General features: G+C 38.6%; 1 protein-coding gene across 3 annotated transcripts in view; it reads left to right on the top strand.

Moving 5' to 3' along the window:
* The window catches only part of TRPS1 (trichorhinophalangeal syndrome I), a 176,798-nt gene that overhangs the window by 105,640 nt on the left and 53,635 nt on the right, over positions 1–17,523 (top strand). The window lies entirely within an intron of this gene.

The following is a 17,523-nucleotide window of genomic DNA, read 5'->3' as shown; positions in this document are numbered from 1 at the left end:
ACGTAATGGAGAAAGCACCTTACCAACTCCTCTGCTTTCTTCCAGCCCATAGTTTGTTTCCATAATCCCCACATTAGCACAAGGAGAGCGTAAATTATACCCCTGTGTGCTGAAGGGGCTCTCATTCCCTTGGAGGCGGTGTTCCAAGGAGGACACCATCTTTGGAAAGCCACAGCGTTGCTCTTGGCTTTGGCCCAGCCGGGGCGATGAGCTCCAGGCTCTCCCTGGGGCTCTGTGGAAATCCACCGCCGGGGACTGCGGTGACCACCATCAGCACATTGCCTCTCTGGGCAAGGCCACTGCTTTCCCACCTCCAGCAGGACCTTCAGCAGCAGATGTTGCCGTTGGCCTGTCCTTTGGTCTGTCCATCTGAAAAGTTTGGTTTGGAGAGGTGGGAGAGGAAGACGGGGAACCCCGAGCAATCAGAGATGTAACACTGCGTACGGTTGCAGATGTGCTGATGGGTGCTGCAAAGAAAGCATTTTCTTTTTGAACTGTCAGCACTGTCTGTGGCTTGACACAATATTTTATCTTCATTTTAAACTTTTTACTCATTATTAAAATATTTAAATTGGCTGATGTGAAATCCTGTAGGAATAGTAGGAGTTTATTTCAGGGCAGCGGTGCTTAAAAGAGCCCCATAAGCATAACCATGTACGGAGGCAGCAGGGTATCAGTCCAGAGGAAAACTCAGTGTCAGTTCAAATGTAATCCATATGTTAAAACTATAGAAAGTGTTTGTTAGTCTGATGGTTTGGCTAATATTGAGGAATGTTCCCTCATGGGAGACCTAACTTTCAAGCTCACGTAATGATAAGTGCTTTACCGAACTAATCTTTGGGGGTGATGTGGGGCTTGGAGTACTGGTTTTGAAATTATGTGACATTTCACCAGGCAATGGCATTAGTTAATTCGGGGGGCAGTGGGGAATGGTAATGACTCCTCACACACACACACATTAAATATGAACTGTTCTGACACTGGTCTAGGGAATACGGACTCGTATCTGCTGCTCGACTGGGCGTGCCACAGGATTGCACCTCAGGAAAACAGGGGCTGACAAGCTGTAAATGCAATGCTGTATTTCCTAGGAAAGCAGATAGGGAGGCAACTTGGCCATTCCTTGCCTTTTCTGCAGGAATATGAGTATGTGAATAGCACTGAAGTGTGAGAATTGCAGTTGGATGAAAAAATGGGTGGTTAGAAACAAATGGCTGAAAAAAACTAATTTTTTTTTTTTTTTGCTTCTGCTCTTTCAGAAAAAAAATTTGCTCCAAATCTGTGTTCAATTTTTGCTTGGTTCTAGGTCAGCCATAAATGAGGTGCAAATTTGCAAAAGGAGCAGCAAATGACTGCTGTTGAGACCAAGCGTAAGAGGAGGTGGTTGTACAAGTGGCAAGTGGTTTTTGGGCGTGTGAATGCCTCTTTGGGGTACAGTTTCTTTCTCTGAAAATCAGAGTAGAGTTAGCCAGTCTGAGATCACGGCCAAATTTTCAAAATAGCTCAGGGACACGTAGGTAAGGTTGCTGGATTTTGGTTTATGTTCTGTTCTCAGGCACGAGGTGGGCAGATTTTGGGGACACTGGAGGGAGCTAAGCTCCATTGCAATCCAAGATCTTCATCCACAGATTAACAGTGATCAGTGAGAGACTGTTCTGGTAAAAGTGAGGGCAAATATGCAGGGATAAGTCTTTTTATTCCTGAAACAAAGAAGTGTTATACTGCATAAGACTGTCCAGTCTGGCAAAACAACGATTACTGCATTCAGGATGCAGTACTTGGGGGATTTTGTCCATCCTGTCTAGTTATAAATGTTCTCCAAGGATGGAAGACTTTAGTACATTGCTTCTTGGACATGGAAATAACTTCAAACACAGATCAGGCAACACACAAAGTTTTTGATGGGAGGTGGTGATTGCCCTTAAATCTCAGGAGTGATGAAGCTTGACCCTCATGGTTTGCGATAACAGAGAAAGAAAGTATTCAGGCAACTTCAGCCAAACTTTTTTTATTTTTTTTTGTATGTCATGTATCCTACATACTTGCTTCTGCTGCAAATTCCAGTGATAGAAAAACATGCTAATATTTACCAATCAACTTGATTACAATTGACACAGTACGTTTATACAATACTTACTTTAAGTGACTTTCAGTATAAAAAGAAGGAAATCCTTAAACAGGTCAGCAGCAGTCTGTCTTTACCTCTTCAACAAATTCTGTGGGAAACTGCTGGAAGATTGATGATGATGATGATTAATATTTATTTATTTATATTACTATAGTTCCCTCTAAGCACATGTTCCTCTTTTTGCTATGAGTTACATGTTAGAAAAAAGCATTTGCACTCCCAAATGTTTACAGTCTATGCAATATTGCCTCAAGAAAGCTGCCAGTCTCAGTAAATGCTGTCAGATACAGTGTTTGCTACAAGTTCTTGCTGCTTCAAACTTTCTGCCTCAAAACCAAAGAAAGCAGAGTCCAGATACTCTACTGGTATGTTAGTGCCAATATTGTACCTTCTTTCTTAGCTTCCATTTCAAACTACATTTATAACAGCGTGACTGTAATGGAGTCTTAAACAGAGTGCAACCAATGGGAGAGCTTCTCTAAGCACATCATGGCAAACTTCTTACAAAAGTGGCATCATATTTTTAGTACCAAGCTGAGAGGAACTTTGCATGTGATGTATGTATGCACATACTTAACAATCTAAAGTTTATTAGGGGGCATATAATATGCTACGTCTTTCACTTACGTATTTATGTTGACATTTGACAGTGTTGCTCTTCTACACACGCAAAAAAAAATCAAAAATATTTTAACTTTCAGAGGACAGATATGAACTTTGGGTACTTTCACATATTGTTCTTATTACAACTATAAAAGTGACATCCAACATCATTTTAGGTTTACAAGTATTGCGTTACTGTGATATTACGGGACCATTCAGAAGTATCAAGTATGATACCAGTGTTAGAAGAAAAAAGAAATTATTTTTATCATGTCTGCATTTTCCTTCAAAATATGGAAGTATGGGAAGACTGGTGCTTGTTTTGTGATGTTGCCATTCTTGCTACTCATGTTCTTTCTTGAAGCATGAATCATATTTATGTCATGGCTTGGATATTTCAGAAAGACACCCAAAGTAAAGCGAAGTTGTGGATCTATTATTGCAAACAAATAATTTGATAAGAAAGAAAATTAATATATTCCTTTCTGAGGAACAGTAATTCATTGAATCGTAATTCACAGTAATGTTGTGTGTCATTTTTAAATCCTTAATATTTAAATTGCAGTAGTGTCCAAGTTATGCTAGGTGCTTCTCTAACATGGTTCCTCCAAAAAAGGTGCTAAATTTTTATCTGTGTTTTGCTTTAAAAATGTGCAAAGGACAAGTATATTTGCACGTTTAAATGGCATCTAAGCTTATTCATACAATTCATCTGAGTAAAGATAAAGTTTGTTAACTTAAAGATTATTTTACGACATTTCCCTGAGATCTGTGTTTACTTGATTTTAAAATAAATTTTTAGTCAAAGTGAACGGAATGAAGTAAGAATGAGTCTGGAGATAGAAGGATGGGCAAGTTATTTTCCAAACCAGCAGGCTTGGAAAGGACAAGAGCTGAAGAGGTGGCTAATACTACCTTTTCCCTCTTCACCAGTGAATCACTTGCCCACATTATTCTGGAGCATCCTTCTCCACCCAGCACAAATTTTCCTGTACTTAATCCATGTTTCAATGTTGCTTTTTCTACATCATCGTCACTCTGCCCACAAATTTCTCTGGTACATTGTGCAACTCCCTGTTATGCCGTCAACAGGAAACAGATCCATCAGACGACTGAGGTTAAAATCACACGTGGGTGACCCAATTCATTATGCATCACCACTCAAGTTTCTCTGTTCTGGGTCATTTCTTGAGAGTTGAGTTTAAAAAAGATATCTCCCTATTCTTCCTCTAAGTGATTAAAAACATTTAATGAGAAAGAGAAGTCAGTATTCACCATTGTCACAGTCTGAGGTTGATAACACACCATTACTGAAACTGCATATTAGTATTCAAATATCTGAAAATATACCCAGGTCATACCAATTTATCTGCTACTAATAAAGTGTCATTGCACAACTTGTCCTCTCCACTCTTCATCCTGGTTCCATAGGCCATGTTAAATAATGATTTATTACCCGTACTTTGGCCAACTAGTTCAAATTACGGTCTAGATGGTGCCTATGAGGGTCTCCACTTTCTGCATGTCGGGGTCAAAATGCAAGTTCCCAGCGTATAAGTTTCTGAGTGGAGTCACTGCTATGCCATGCAGAAACCTGATGATTACCCTGAATCCCCAGTTTCCCTTCCTGCTCTGCAATGTGCTTTGTCTCCTTTCCCTGTCCTGGCCATACCTAGGCTTGAGATTTGGAACAACTCTTAACATAGCATATGATGGGTTTTTGGAGAGTGTAGAGCAGAAAGCATCATGATTTTGGTTAGGTGCCACCTGTCAGGAAAAAAAAAGCAAGATAATCCTGATTGCAGGCCTATAGGATGAAATGCATGAGCATATTTTGACTGATAAACATAAGTGTGTTTATAGGCAACTTTTGTGAAACAACATCTCGAACCATTTTGGCTTTTGGCAGTGCTGCTTTGCTAATGAGGTACCAATGGAAACAAAGGCTATATCTGTTCCTGTCAACAGGAACTCATAATAAATAGAGACATATAAAGATGTGGAATGGGAACTGTGTGGGATTTTCGAGGTGGGGGTGGGTCTTGTTTTGTTTGGGGTTTTTTGTTTTGGGTTTTTTTTTGTTTTTAATGAAGAGCTTATGTATAATTTGATTATTCTCTGGTTTAGGTTATATTGAAATCAGTGGCAAGATTCCTTCATAGAAAAGCAGGAGCTGGATGAGGTCTTCCAGATTTTGAACTGTTCTGTGCTCTGTTTCTCCTAGTGAACTCCTGTCTTCCAGGCAGGTGTAAAACTAAGTCTTGAGTTCTCATAGAAAAGGCAGCCAGGTTGGATGTGGCTTTGAGTAACCTGCTCTGGTGGGACGTGTCCCTGCTCGAGGCAGAGGGTTGGAATTAGATGATCATTAGGGTCCCTTCCGATCTAAACCATGCTATCATTCTATGATTCTAAGGTGAAACACTGAAACCTCTGATTTAGCTTACCTTTATCTGAGCCTGACATGGGTAAATAATAGTCACTAAACTACTGAACAGGGTAGCAAAAGTGCATGAAATCTTTTAAGTGATGTGAAATATCAATCATTAGAGTGTGCTTATTTTTTTCCCTATAGAATAATTCATTTCTGTTATTAGATATTGATGCTGCAAAACAGATGTACCTTTGCTGCCAGAAATATTGATTTATATACATACATCAATTGTATACACACGCGTGCGCGTGTATGTTTACCATTCTGTCACAGAGGTGTTTTTTGTACACACATAGCAATTTCTCAATTGCAGTGTCCTAAAAGTACTCCTGCTTCTTTGCTCCAGCTTAGTCTTTTGTTTAAGAAAGCGATCATTGATATTCGAAACACATTGCGATGTTGTGTCAGGCTGAAAGTCTCCCTGGTTCCTCCCTGCCCCTCTCGCTGTGTCCAGGGTCCGGTGCTTCTGCGGAGGGTGGAGGGACCTGGCAGCGGGCAGGTGTGGGGGCATTGACCCCCCACGGAGGCTGGGTTGGGGCATTGACGTGGACACCTCAGCTTCCAAAAGAAGGTGGCTGCATCCATACTGCCTTTTTGAGGGTGGTCCTTGGTCCATGCTAGCTCCTTAGAATTATTTTTGCTACACAAAATAGGTATCATCCCAGTGATTTTTTTCCCACAGCTGAATAATATAGATAACCAAGCTCCAGTGTCTGAAAACATTTCCTGGCTCTGTCTAGAAGAGAGTTAGCCAGTGGATTTATTGTCACCGTAGAATTTAGACCCAAGTTTCACATAAGTTGATGGGATTTACAAATACATTGCTCCACCGGCATTAACTCATGGTCACACAGAGATTTCATTTATTTCAATTTGCGGTGGGGTATCCAAATACACACAACCAAGCATGAAAACATCAAATAAAATAGATGTTAAGAGTCAATGGTGATCTTGTGATTAAACGAGGACTGTTTCTGGTCTGGTTGAGGAGAAAGTCAGTGTATTCATAGGTGGAAATGAGCAGAGTTATGGTGGCAGATTGGGATAAGAGAGCGGAAAAAATGTGCACTTTTTATGTAATAATTATGTACACAAAAGCACATTTTCCATCCCTGTTTCCCCCATTCTACGCTTTAATTTTTTTTTACATTGGATCCAGCATGGTATCGTATGAGTTTCGTCACAGAAGTAAATAACAGCTTGTTTCCTTGGGAGCGATTGAAAAACAGAGTAAAAACAGCACTTACTGTTTTTGAAAGTTGTCAGATTGTCATGGCAGTGAAGTGTTGCATCATGTTGTCATGACAACTCAAATTCTAAAAACTGATTTAAAGAGAAATAAAAGCACTCTTCAGTGATGAAAATCATTTAACTTTAAAGGTTTCAGCTTTTATTTTCTCTTATTCTGCCTCTCCTGTTTTTTAAGAAATGGGCAATATTCAGCACTCTCATCAAGTAAAGACTTGCAATACACAGTGACTCAGGGACCTGCTTTTTTTTCTCACTGAGACAGGGAGGATGCAGGAACTAAAATGTGGAAGCAAGCACATTACTGGATGAAACTATCACTGTCCAGAACTGGAGGAAAGTCAGAATAGGATAAAAAGGTGTTTGGGGTTTTTTTTCCCTTTATGCCTATTTGCACAATTTTCTTTCAAGCAACTTGTTCAAATATATATCAAGATAAACAGCACACTCTGGATTTGTCAGGGATAAACAGCAGTGAGACTGCAGCATGTTCGACCCATTAGAGATTCTGGTGGAATTTCAAGAGCCCTCAGCAATGACCTGTTTGTGTTTCTCCATCAAAATCAAGGAGCATTTACTTACCGTGCCAATGGCTAGAGAGCAGAAGTAGGTTAGCGCTGACCACTATTGAAATCCCATTCTCTCTGCAGAGTGTGCTCAGAATGAGTCAGGCTGTTTTAACAGAGGATGGGATTGAACCTCAGTACCAGGATAAAATAAACAAACAGAAAAAAAGGTAAATTGTGCAGTTCATCAGTTTGTGTAAAACAGCTGTCACCAAACACAAAATGCTGACATAAAAACTGCAGAACAGCAGCAAAACCACTTGTTCTGAGCAAGGTCAAGCAAAAATTGATTGATCACTGTGCATTGAGCTTGTATACGTTGTAACACAGCTTTATGCAATCATGTTCTTGCATTTATGGAGGGAAGGGTGTTTGTATGTATCTGTACAGTCATTTCTGCTCCTCCTGCTCTTACCCAGCAACTTGTCAGCATTTCAGCCTGTTTCAGCCAGATTTTACAGATGTGCAGAGATAATGTTCCTGGGAGTTTCAGGGAAACAGGCTGCCATGTGAAGAGATCCTGTCCTGCGATCTTTCTGCCCCAGGGTGTGCAGCAGGAGCTCCTGAGATGACTTCAAAGAGAACTCATGCAGGAAGCAGTTCTTATAAATGTCCCAAGTGCAAGAGGAGCTCACTGTCAATCATTAGAAACATATCTATAAGTGACCAATTTTCACTTGTTCTCATAAACCATCTAATTTACCCGGGGAATGGCATGCACATTAGAAATGGATCACACGGCACAAAATCTTGAGATAGTTAGAGACAAAAGTAATTCCCTGTAAAGGAGGTAAACACAGATGTGGAGAAGGTCTTTCCCTATTAGCAATGCTCTGAATGTTACTTAAACTGTATCCCTTGTATTTCTGTACTGGGAGAACTGCCATTTTTCAGAGGCCTTTGACTTGGGTAGTTCCATAATTGTTCTTAATCAAACATTTGAAAAGTGTTGCTGCTGCTATAATTGTTTGCTTCTTACATTTAGTTGCCTTCCTTTTCACATTTCAGTACTAAAGCAGTTTTCAATAAAATAAAAATAAGATCATAATGGAGAGATGTATTTCTAGTTCTGTTCATTTAAAAGAAAACAGCTTTTATTTTAAAAATAGACACAGAATTTTTATGTGTTACAGCTTAAAATTACAGAAGAGTAGTCATTTTAGGAACAAGAGAAAATCTATGAAATGTCACCCTGATTAATGGAAGTTTCAGAAGTTAACAGAAAGGGCTAGAAATGAAACATTTTGGTAGCCCGAAGGAGAGATGCCTCCACAATTCTAACAGATAGTTGAAGGCATTCCATTGCACTGCACTGAACGACGTATTAAACGCTGCTGTCTTTCTCAGTCTTCCCCAGAATCTGCAGTCAGCCTTTTAATTCTGTTTGATGCTTGTGCAGTGGCCTGAAATGACCAGGTCTCCTTGGTTTTACCACTCTAGGGGAGAAAGAAATAAAAGTGTAAATATACCTGAGAATTGAGATATTTTTGGTTATACATGGACTATGCTGGTGATACAGATGTGGTGGTTTGGATGTAGGGAGCAAAAATGATTGTGAAGCTGGGAGAGGGAGAGTTATCTCCTGTAACAACCATCTCCATCAGCAGCATTCAGATTTGCTAGGGGTGGGAGTCTAATTCTCTTCTTATTCCAACAGTAGTGCTGCGTCTCTGAGTGTGTTTCAATTACATGTACAGGATGACAACTTGTATGTCCCAAGAGGGCTGGAGCTCACCTTGCCTTTGTGCCTGCACACAACAAAGAACCAGAGCTTAATACACTCAGGGTTTCAGAAGTGCGGTCCTACCCTTAGTAAATTCAAGCTAAGCCACGCTGTGAAGTGTTCCTGACATGACTGATGCAGAATCGGTGATTCATTGCTAGTTTTTCAGCACTCCTTTCTCACCCGCTGCCCATTTGCTGTTTACTCATGTGTTTAAGCCAGGCAGGAGAATGTATGTCTAAACTCGTATCACACAGTTAGATGAGTATGCTGTAAGTGTATATTTATTAATATCTGTTTTCTTACATCCATCTAGGCTGTGTATCACTGATGCACATGCTAGTTAACTCGGTGCTTTTGTTAACAGATGCTTTAATTTAGGCCAATGAAAAGAGACAAATGTGGAAATCATTTCAAGTCTGATTTTTCACATGAACTAGCTGCTAACTAATACTGTATGTAACTTTTCTGATCTAATTGCATTGCGTTCAGTCTATCTAGTGCTGTCACTCCAAATCACTAGTTAAGAGCCATGCAAGTTGCAGCACGTTTCAGGCATTAATAGTGGCCAGGTAGTATTATACTATTTTTAATGAATGTCTGTTTTCTATTCTTTGCTATGCTTTCTTTGGAAAGAGGCCCATGTAACAAAGTATTAAGAAAACACACTGCTGCCCTGGAATGTGTATATTAGCTGCAGATTATTTCCTATTAGCAGATTAGCTGCGAGGCTATTGGCTCTGAAAGGTCTTTGAGAGTATTTTGTTTTGTAACTGATTCAAGCCATGGGAGAGAATTGCCACCCTGATTGGGAAGAAGAATTAGCTACTGTTGCCATGGCCACTGGAGCTCATACTCGCATTGTTAACTCCAGTGCCCTCCGATGAGATGCCACAGCATGAGCTCCTTGGCTTTGTTAATGAAATGATAGAATATGGGGGTTTTGGGGCAGGCGAGGAGTAGGCTGGGAAAAATCTCCTGTGAGAGATATCTGAAATGTTGGGGTTTTTCTCAAGTTTGGTGTTTAATATTGGACGTGTTGCTGCTTTATGCTACCCCAGTGACGTTGTGCTGTGAAATCACTCCCTTTTAACAAAAAGGATCTTTGCCTTTTGGTAGGAAGGAGCTAATCCCGCTCCCCTCCGCAGCGGAGCGCCAGCCTGCGGGGACCTGCGTCAGTGCAGGGAGGAGGGGTGGACGGAGGCAGCTGCACAGGGACCCCCGTCTGTCCTGCATTTCGGATCATTTTCGTGTGTGGGGTTATAAAACACAACGAGGCCCAGAGAAACTGGAGAAACTACCAGTATTTGTTAGGGCTATTGTAAACTGCACTAGCTCTAGTGCTGTCTGTCTAGGAGAAAGACGGGAGAGGCTTACTTTCCCGTATCTTCGTCAGAAATTAATTTCTTGCTTGAGCTTTAAGAGTTGGCACTTGAAGCCCATCTCCTAGAAATAATAGTTTGAATGCAGACCAAAAAAAAAGAAAAGAAAAGAAAAAAGGAAAGTGTCAATAACTGACAGTTAATAAGAGCATAAAAAATGTATGAAATTAATCTCATGTATTTGAGAAATAAAGTAATATATTTGATTAATTATTGATAGACAGGGCTCGCATATATTTCATATATATAACTCTGTTTAACTTTCAAGGAAGTTTTGAACAGTGAAAAATGTAGTATTAAAACTTATATCAATGTAGACAGTTAACAGAAAATAATTATATTGATGCCTGCGTTTGAAACATAGCTCCTGAAACATATGTAAGTGATTTCAAGCAAAATGTTTATTTTTTTTTAAATCTATTCTTCCACTGTCTCTCATCTTCAGCGTTAGCAGAATCAATCACCTTCTTTAAATCACCCTGCTATCCTTGAACTCTTTTTTTAAGCCACTTTATGAGATTGCGTGACGTGGAAATTAGCCAAGGAAATGTATTTCCACTGGCATGGTAAAATGTTGGCGTTGGGCATTTTTCAACTCAGCAGCAGGGTGTGGATGATAGGCCAACTACATGTATATAATGTGTGTCATGCTGAATGGTGGCATGGAGCAGCCTACATCATGGGTGGTAATGAGGCTGTCTCACTGCGGCTCACTGATTTTTATAATGGATATTTTTAAACGATTGCAGACTTATCCTGGGAAAATCATGGTAGCGATTATTATAGAGACTCTGAGAAGCATGCACGTTGTTCTTCACAGTTTCTCAGCAGGCTCTAGTTCTACAGTCAAGATATTTGCAGGAAAAAGCACAGTATTTCCTGGTGCTGTAGAGTCTTTTGGAGTCTTTCAAGCAGAGATCAAGGCTATTCCTGCTGCAAAGCCTCATCCTGTCCAGCATTTTTCCTCTTCTCTTATACCCTTGCTTCGATGTGTTCTCCTCTTCTCCTTCTAGGTGTACTGCTTGCGGGTTCTGCAGGGGCAAAGAAGGAGCATTTTTAAGGTGGATGAATATGCACAAAAGTGCAAAGGGCATCAGGGGAAAGTAGTTTTGCTCAGCTTGGATCAGCATCTCATGTAAACCAATGGAGGAAGTGGTAAAATAAACATCAGGAGAGACTCGGTTTAGATTGGCACCTGGGCAAGGTGGCAGGCAGCAAATTGAAGGTTGACAATAGAACAGCTTCAGAATTGCAGTGCAGTCTTGGCCTCTGTATTTTCTTACTCAGCTTTACTCACTAGATTTCTGCCCACTTGGCATCTGTTACTGCTAAATAATCATCTGTCACATCAAAATAAATGGTTAATAAATCCGGGTATAATAATAAGCTACTCTAAAACATATACTGGTTGTGTAGCAGGGCAAAAGCTCAACAGTTTACACAACTGATCCTTTCACTGTGAAGAAAAAAAAAAAAAAAGATAATCCTACCACATAATACAAAGTAGGAAAAAAAGGGGTCTAAGGTACAAAAAAAAATGTTTCTATGTATATATATTTATTTACTTCTTAATTTGTCTGTCAAGTTTATTGGAGGATTTTTGCTTCAATCTCATCTTTATCCTTCAAAACTTCTGGAAGACTTACAATTGGTTTTGGGAATGCATTTTGACCCAAGAGTCACTTCAAGATCGCTTTCTATTATAACTGAAATCTTGATCAATGCAGAATAAATTCTTTCTCATGAAAACAGGAGTAATACTGGTCAGAATGGTGTGGAAGTGACAGCTGTCACTTAAAGCCAAGGAAAAGAATCAGATCTTTACTTTGATCTTAAGATACTGGCTAACAGTGCTTTTCAGATTACATATGGTGACTTTCAGCGGGTAGACGACCAATCTAGAAAACAAAGTAATAGAAATGTCAATGTCCTATTTAATCAGTCTAATTTCAATGAATCTATTTCCAATTAATGCAATTTCGCCTAATTTTTAAAGCACTTAAAAAAAAAAAGAAAAAAGAGACGCCTCATCTGACATTCCACTGGGAGAAATGGTGTATAATCCAATAGTCATCCTTTGAAATACCAAAGTTTAATTTTGCTTATTGCCTGGGGGATATGAGAGTCTTGTCTAAGAGAAATTCATGAATTCAGACAATATAACGTCTTTGCAATGAATGCTTCATAATCTCTGCTTTTATTTATGCATTTATTTTAAAAGGAATGCTTTACACAATGCAATCTAAAGTGTAGGTTTTCTCCCTGTGGCTAGTCAGACTGAAATAATAACATATCTTCCTATCTGTCTTGTCATCTTAATGGTGTATTTAACACAAAGACTACTTGTTACTGTGGAAGTGACAGTCCATGTTGCAGGAGAGCTAGGTCTGCTCTTTCTTTGTCTCTCGGATTCTGGAACCAAAGTGCCAAAAGTGGAATGGGATGTTCCAGGAGTGATGCTTTTTTCCTCATTTCTTGGACTTCCAAGGTACAGTTGGGACATCTAATGGGAGCAGTGATATCCAAGGGGTGTTTTTCATCACACAAACAGTTTAGAAGAATAGCATGATGCTCAGCACTGCCTTTCTTGACCAGTGACCCTCTTAAGGAAACTCTTGGGCACTTTCTGTGCACATCTGTGGTAGGTTAATGTGTTTCATCATGGGGTTCTTGTATTTGAAGGGATGGTTGTGTATTTGAATTCAATGTTTTACTCCTTTTGATTTGATTCTGTGATATGAAATGAGTGAAATAGCTAGGATTTTTATTCAATAAAGTATCATTGTATGTGGTCCTTAGCTCTTCCTAAAGCTTCAGCTTCTGCTGAAGCTAAGGAAACTGCAGTAAGCCCTCTTTTCTGGGCTTTTTCCTTTTTTTTTTCAAAACATAAGCAAATCATTCCTTTGTCCTCTCTATCCATCTCATAAGTCCAAGAGGAGATATTAAAGAATATAACTTCTTCCTTCATTTGGAAAAGTCTTGTGTAATTTACCATCCAGAAGCCTTCATGGTTTGTTTTTCAGCTTCTGTGCAGATGCAAGCGCATATGCTCTTCTAAATAAAATTATCCACACTACAAAGAAAAGAGATGAAGGAGAACTTCCAGCTTTCTGTAATGAAAGGGGGCTCACTTTTCTGTAACGTTTTCCATGCAACCCTTTTGTTTGCACATAGATATTGATTTACCGTCTTCAGAAGATGGTTGTTTACAATAAATACCGTGGTGACCTGGTTTTGCTCTATTAGCTTTGTACATTTGAGAACTCTGGCTTTACTTTTTAAGGGTTTTCAGAGATATTTTGTGATAGAACAGACATACTGCAGTCCTGGATTACCATTTCGGAGATGTGAATGTGATTACCAGTTAACTTTTTTTTTTTTTTTTTTTACTTTAGGAATAGAAATGATCCATTCTGTAACCTGGAAAAATATGTGTTCTTGTATAGCATGAAATTGGAGAAAAGCTTATGAAAGGGAACTAAAGAAGTACATAGAGGCATTAATATTGCATAGCAAATATTGCAAATGCTTTGTCTCTCTCGTTGTTTACAACAAATAATGTAAATAGACATAGAGGAAAGTTTTAGCTGCTGTTTATCTTCTGTAAATTATATAAGAAGGAAAATACAGTTGGAGGCTTGCTTCCAATTAACCTTTAGGACAGACTGGAGGGTTCTTTCTGGAGCTTTCCAGCATAGAGGGGAATGTTCACACCTTAAGGACATAAGGTCTTGTAAATACTTGCACATGGAGGGAAAATATCCCAGACTTTCTTGAGTTTATTCAGGTATCAGGTAGGTAAAGAGCATTTCAAATGGTCAAAAGACTTTGTAGATCTATACTGTATGTTCAGTCTGTCTTAACATTGTGTAGCCTCGTTTGACTGACTGGTATGTATGTTTGCTAAAGTTGAATAAGGGGTTAATAACATTTGTGCTGCAGTAGGAAATACTCACAAGTGCAACAACATTTCTATTTTATATTTGTCTAATAGAAAAATGTGCACAGATGTGAGAAGGTGAGTACACTAAATAATTGAGGAGGACATTAGAAGAAGAAATCAAAGCCACTTAAATGCTTATGATCTTTTAATTAAAGATGCTTGAGTGCAGATCAGTGGAATTAATTCCAGTTTCCTTAATGGGCAGTGGAAGTGATTTTATTCTTTGTAGTATACCCTTGCTATTTGACTGCAAATACAGAAGGTAGTAAAATGTAAGTGATGGGTAAGGCTGGTGGTTTATTCTGGACTGAAATATTGAATGGGAAAAAAGTTTTAAAAAGAGCTGCTTAAATGTAGGTATGGTTAGACTTATAAATGGCATCATAAAAAAAAAAAAAAAAAAAAAAAAAAAAAAAAAAAAAAAAAAAAAATTTTTAAAAAAAAAAAAAAAAAAAAAAAAAAAAAAAAAAAAAAAAAAAAGATGCCAAACATGCCTAGTAGCAGTCTCAAATGAATAGGAATAGTTGCAAACATACGGAACTGGAATGTGACTTCAGGTATCTGATTTTGACCACCTTGACTGCAATGCAGTCCCACCTGCCTAAACATGTGGTCATAAATAATTGGTTCCTGTTCACTGACTTGAGAAAGACAGTTTTGTCTCTGCACTGGCTTCTAATCCTATACCTGCACTCATCCTTGAATTCTGCACAGTGGATAATGAATGTTACAGTAAATGGAAATTATTTCAGGTTCGATATCTAACAGTTATGCTCCATACCGGCACGACTATGTAGCTAAACAGTGTAATTAATGGATTTAAAAACAGGAGGAGTGCTTGGATTTTCAAATTAAAATCTAATGGTAGTTCTTAAAAACTGGGAAACAGTTGCATTGGTTTGTAGTGATGAAAAATAATATTCTTATTGCGCTGAGGATTTTCAGATTAAGTTAATTTTACTTTATTAAAAAAGAAAAGTAGTGCTTTCATATATTGCTTTGGAATTCTGAAAGCACTGAGTGAGAAAAGAACCATTTTTTTTCTTTTAAAATGAGGAAATTTATTATAAATAGAAAAAGAAAGTGGGTGAGACAGATGATACATCAGTTTCTGATAATTGGTATATACTTTTCAGATAAATCCAAAACCTTTCAAAATATATTTTTTGAAAAAATCTTCTATTTATATTTTGTTTCTTTACTTGACTTACACTAAGAATTTATCCTTTTATGTTCACTTAGAAATGCAGTCATTGCTTTGTTATAAGTTTATTTCTGGACCATGGAATGAAAAACTCTTTGGTTTAAGTAACAAAAAAAACTCGAACCCGGGTCTCCTTGCTATGGCACAACTCTTTTCCATGTAAATGGAAATCTCAGAGTTTTATGGAGGGTTACAGATGATATTTCTTATTCAGAAGGAGGTACATATATTTTTCTCAAAGTCAGAAAACAAAACAGAACAGCATGATGTGTTGTAAGCTACTCGTACAACTTTTGTGCCATTCTTTTTTTTTTTGTAGCCAGTTCTATGTCAAATTTCTGGTTATTGTGGTAGAAGGTGAGAAGATTCAATGATGGTTAACATCAAGATCACCACAGTTTGCAGGTCTGCAGACTAGAAGGGCTTGAGCCTCTATGAATTATGTTGGAAAGAAATATATCATGAAAAGTTACCTTGTGAGGAATAATTCACTGCATGGAACTCATTTTTACAGGGTTTACTGTGTTACTGAAAGCAGCAAGACCTCTTTCATCTGACAAAATCTAACTTCTGTGCTACAAAGGCTTGTAGAGCATGTCTGATCTTAGCTCTGCACCTAGCAAGCCTGTCATGTTCTCCATGAAATATAAGCAAGGCAAAAGCTAAACATCTGTGGCTTGAAATAAACTGGTTTCTGTCTCGTTACATTTCTCCAACTGACTTATGATATACAGAAAGTGGCTCATTGTAAAAAAGAATACAATTTTGAAATTAATACAATCACATCTAAGCACTGCTGAATCCTACTTGGCAATGGAGTTTGTGTTAATGTTTTGAAGCAAGTGTAGAACATTCTATATTGAGGGGAGGTTGGAGGTTCAGTCATTAGCAAAGTCATTAGAAACATAAGTCGAAGTGAGTAAATCAGTGAGTTCTGCAAAATGAGTGTCACAAAACATCAAGTGTCAATTTCGCTGTAAAATTCTGAGACAGCAGTGTAGTTTTCCGTCCCACTACTGAAGGAGTCAGCAAGTTACTTTGTGTGGAACTCCAACGTGAGACTCGTCTCCCATCGTACAGCATGACATAGCTCTGCTGAAATCAGTGAAGCTCCTCTAATGTGGTCTGGCTGGGAGACTGACCTGATGACTTGCCTCTTCCGTGCACAGATGGCAGTCATTCCTTTTATTAGAGCTTTTCGAAAATTAGTGTAGTCTTCCTCTATAGGGTTTCCCTTGAAGTCCTAGACAGCAACCCAGTCCATCTGTTTTCCAGGACTGCCTAACCCTGCAAACTGTACGTTCACTTAAACCTTCCTAGACTGATAGCATGGGGTGAACTGGAAATTCAGCTACTGTGGTGGCTGCAGTTTTATTGTTTGGGCTAGATTAGAGTTTTGAAGGAATGGGTTCAATCAACTTCTTTTGTAGACTTCAGCTATGGAGACTTTTGAATGAACAAAAATATGGGCTATCAAAAGATGAAATGAGCTGTGGTCCTTAGCTGCCAAAGGCATGTGTGCAAATCACTTTCTTTTCAGCTACCAAGTGGGGGAGCTGCTTATATAAATAAGTATAAATAGTTGAAGGCATGAAACAGGATCAGCACAAGGAGATCAATAATTTCTGTACTTACGTCCTCTCTCTGCCCAAATACAATCTCCATTCAAAGGGATGTTCACAGGTTACTGTGCAATCATCAGGACTGGCTGGTGGGTGTCATCTCAAGTATGTGCTGCCTGGTGTGCTTCCCACAGTGTTCATTATAAATTATCTTACAGTCACAAATCAGAATTTGTTCTCAATCCAACATTTTAGTTTGGTTTTTTTTTTTTTACCATGGCAATCACCCGCTGAAAACATTAAACAGAACAATTCTAAACATGCACGTAGGGCTTACAAATAATCACATTGGAAAAGGCGCAATGTGCCATTCGCTGCTCTGTTTCTTGTCTTCTCCAAAGAGTTAACTCTTACATTATAAGGTTGAAAAAAGACAAAAAGAAGATACATGCATGTGACACATCTAAAAAAATGCGGGTCATGGATGTCCCCAAAATATTGCTTTAAATGGCTGACAGAAAGCTTTGGAAAGAACTTATTTAGAAATAAATTCTGCTAATACATCCTTGGCTTCCATTTTTATTACTAGGACTATTTAAGCTATAATCTTCAGTTTGTGGTGCAAGAGTCTTCTCTGTGTCAATCACTTACGGCATAAAATATGGATTATGTCTTTAACTGGGAATTACAGAACAAAGGAATCTTTCAGGGTTTTTTTTATTTGGGGGGGTGG

The sequence above is a fragment of the Calidris pugnax genome, unplaced genomic scaffold (genome assembly GCF_001431845.1).
Source record: "Calidris pugnax isolate Ruff unplaced genomic scaffold, ASM143184v1 scaffold41, whole genome shotgun sequence".
Taxonomy (NCBI): domain Eukaryota; kingdom Metazoa; phylum Chordata; class Aves; order Charadriiformes; family Scolopacidae; genus Calidris; species Calidris pugnax.
Note: the sequence above shows the minus strand (reverse complement) of the source record. Positions and strands in the feature narration are given on the sequence as shown.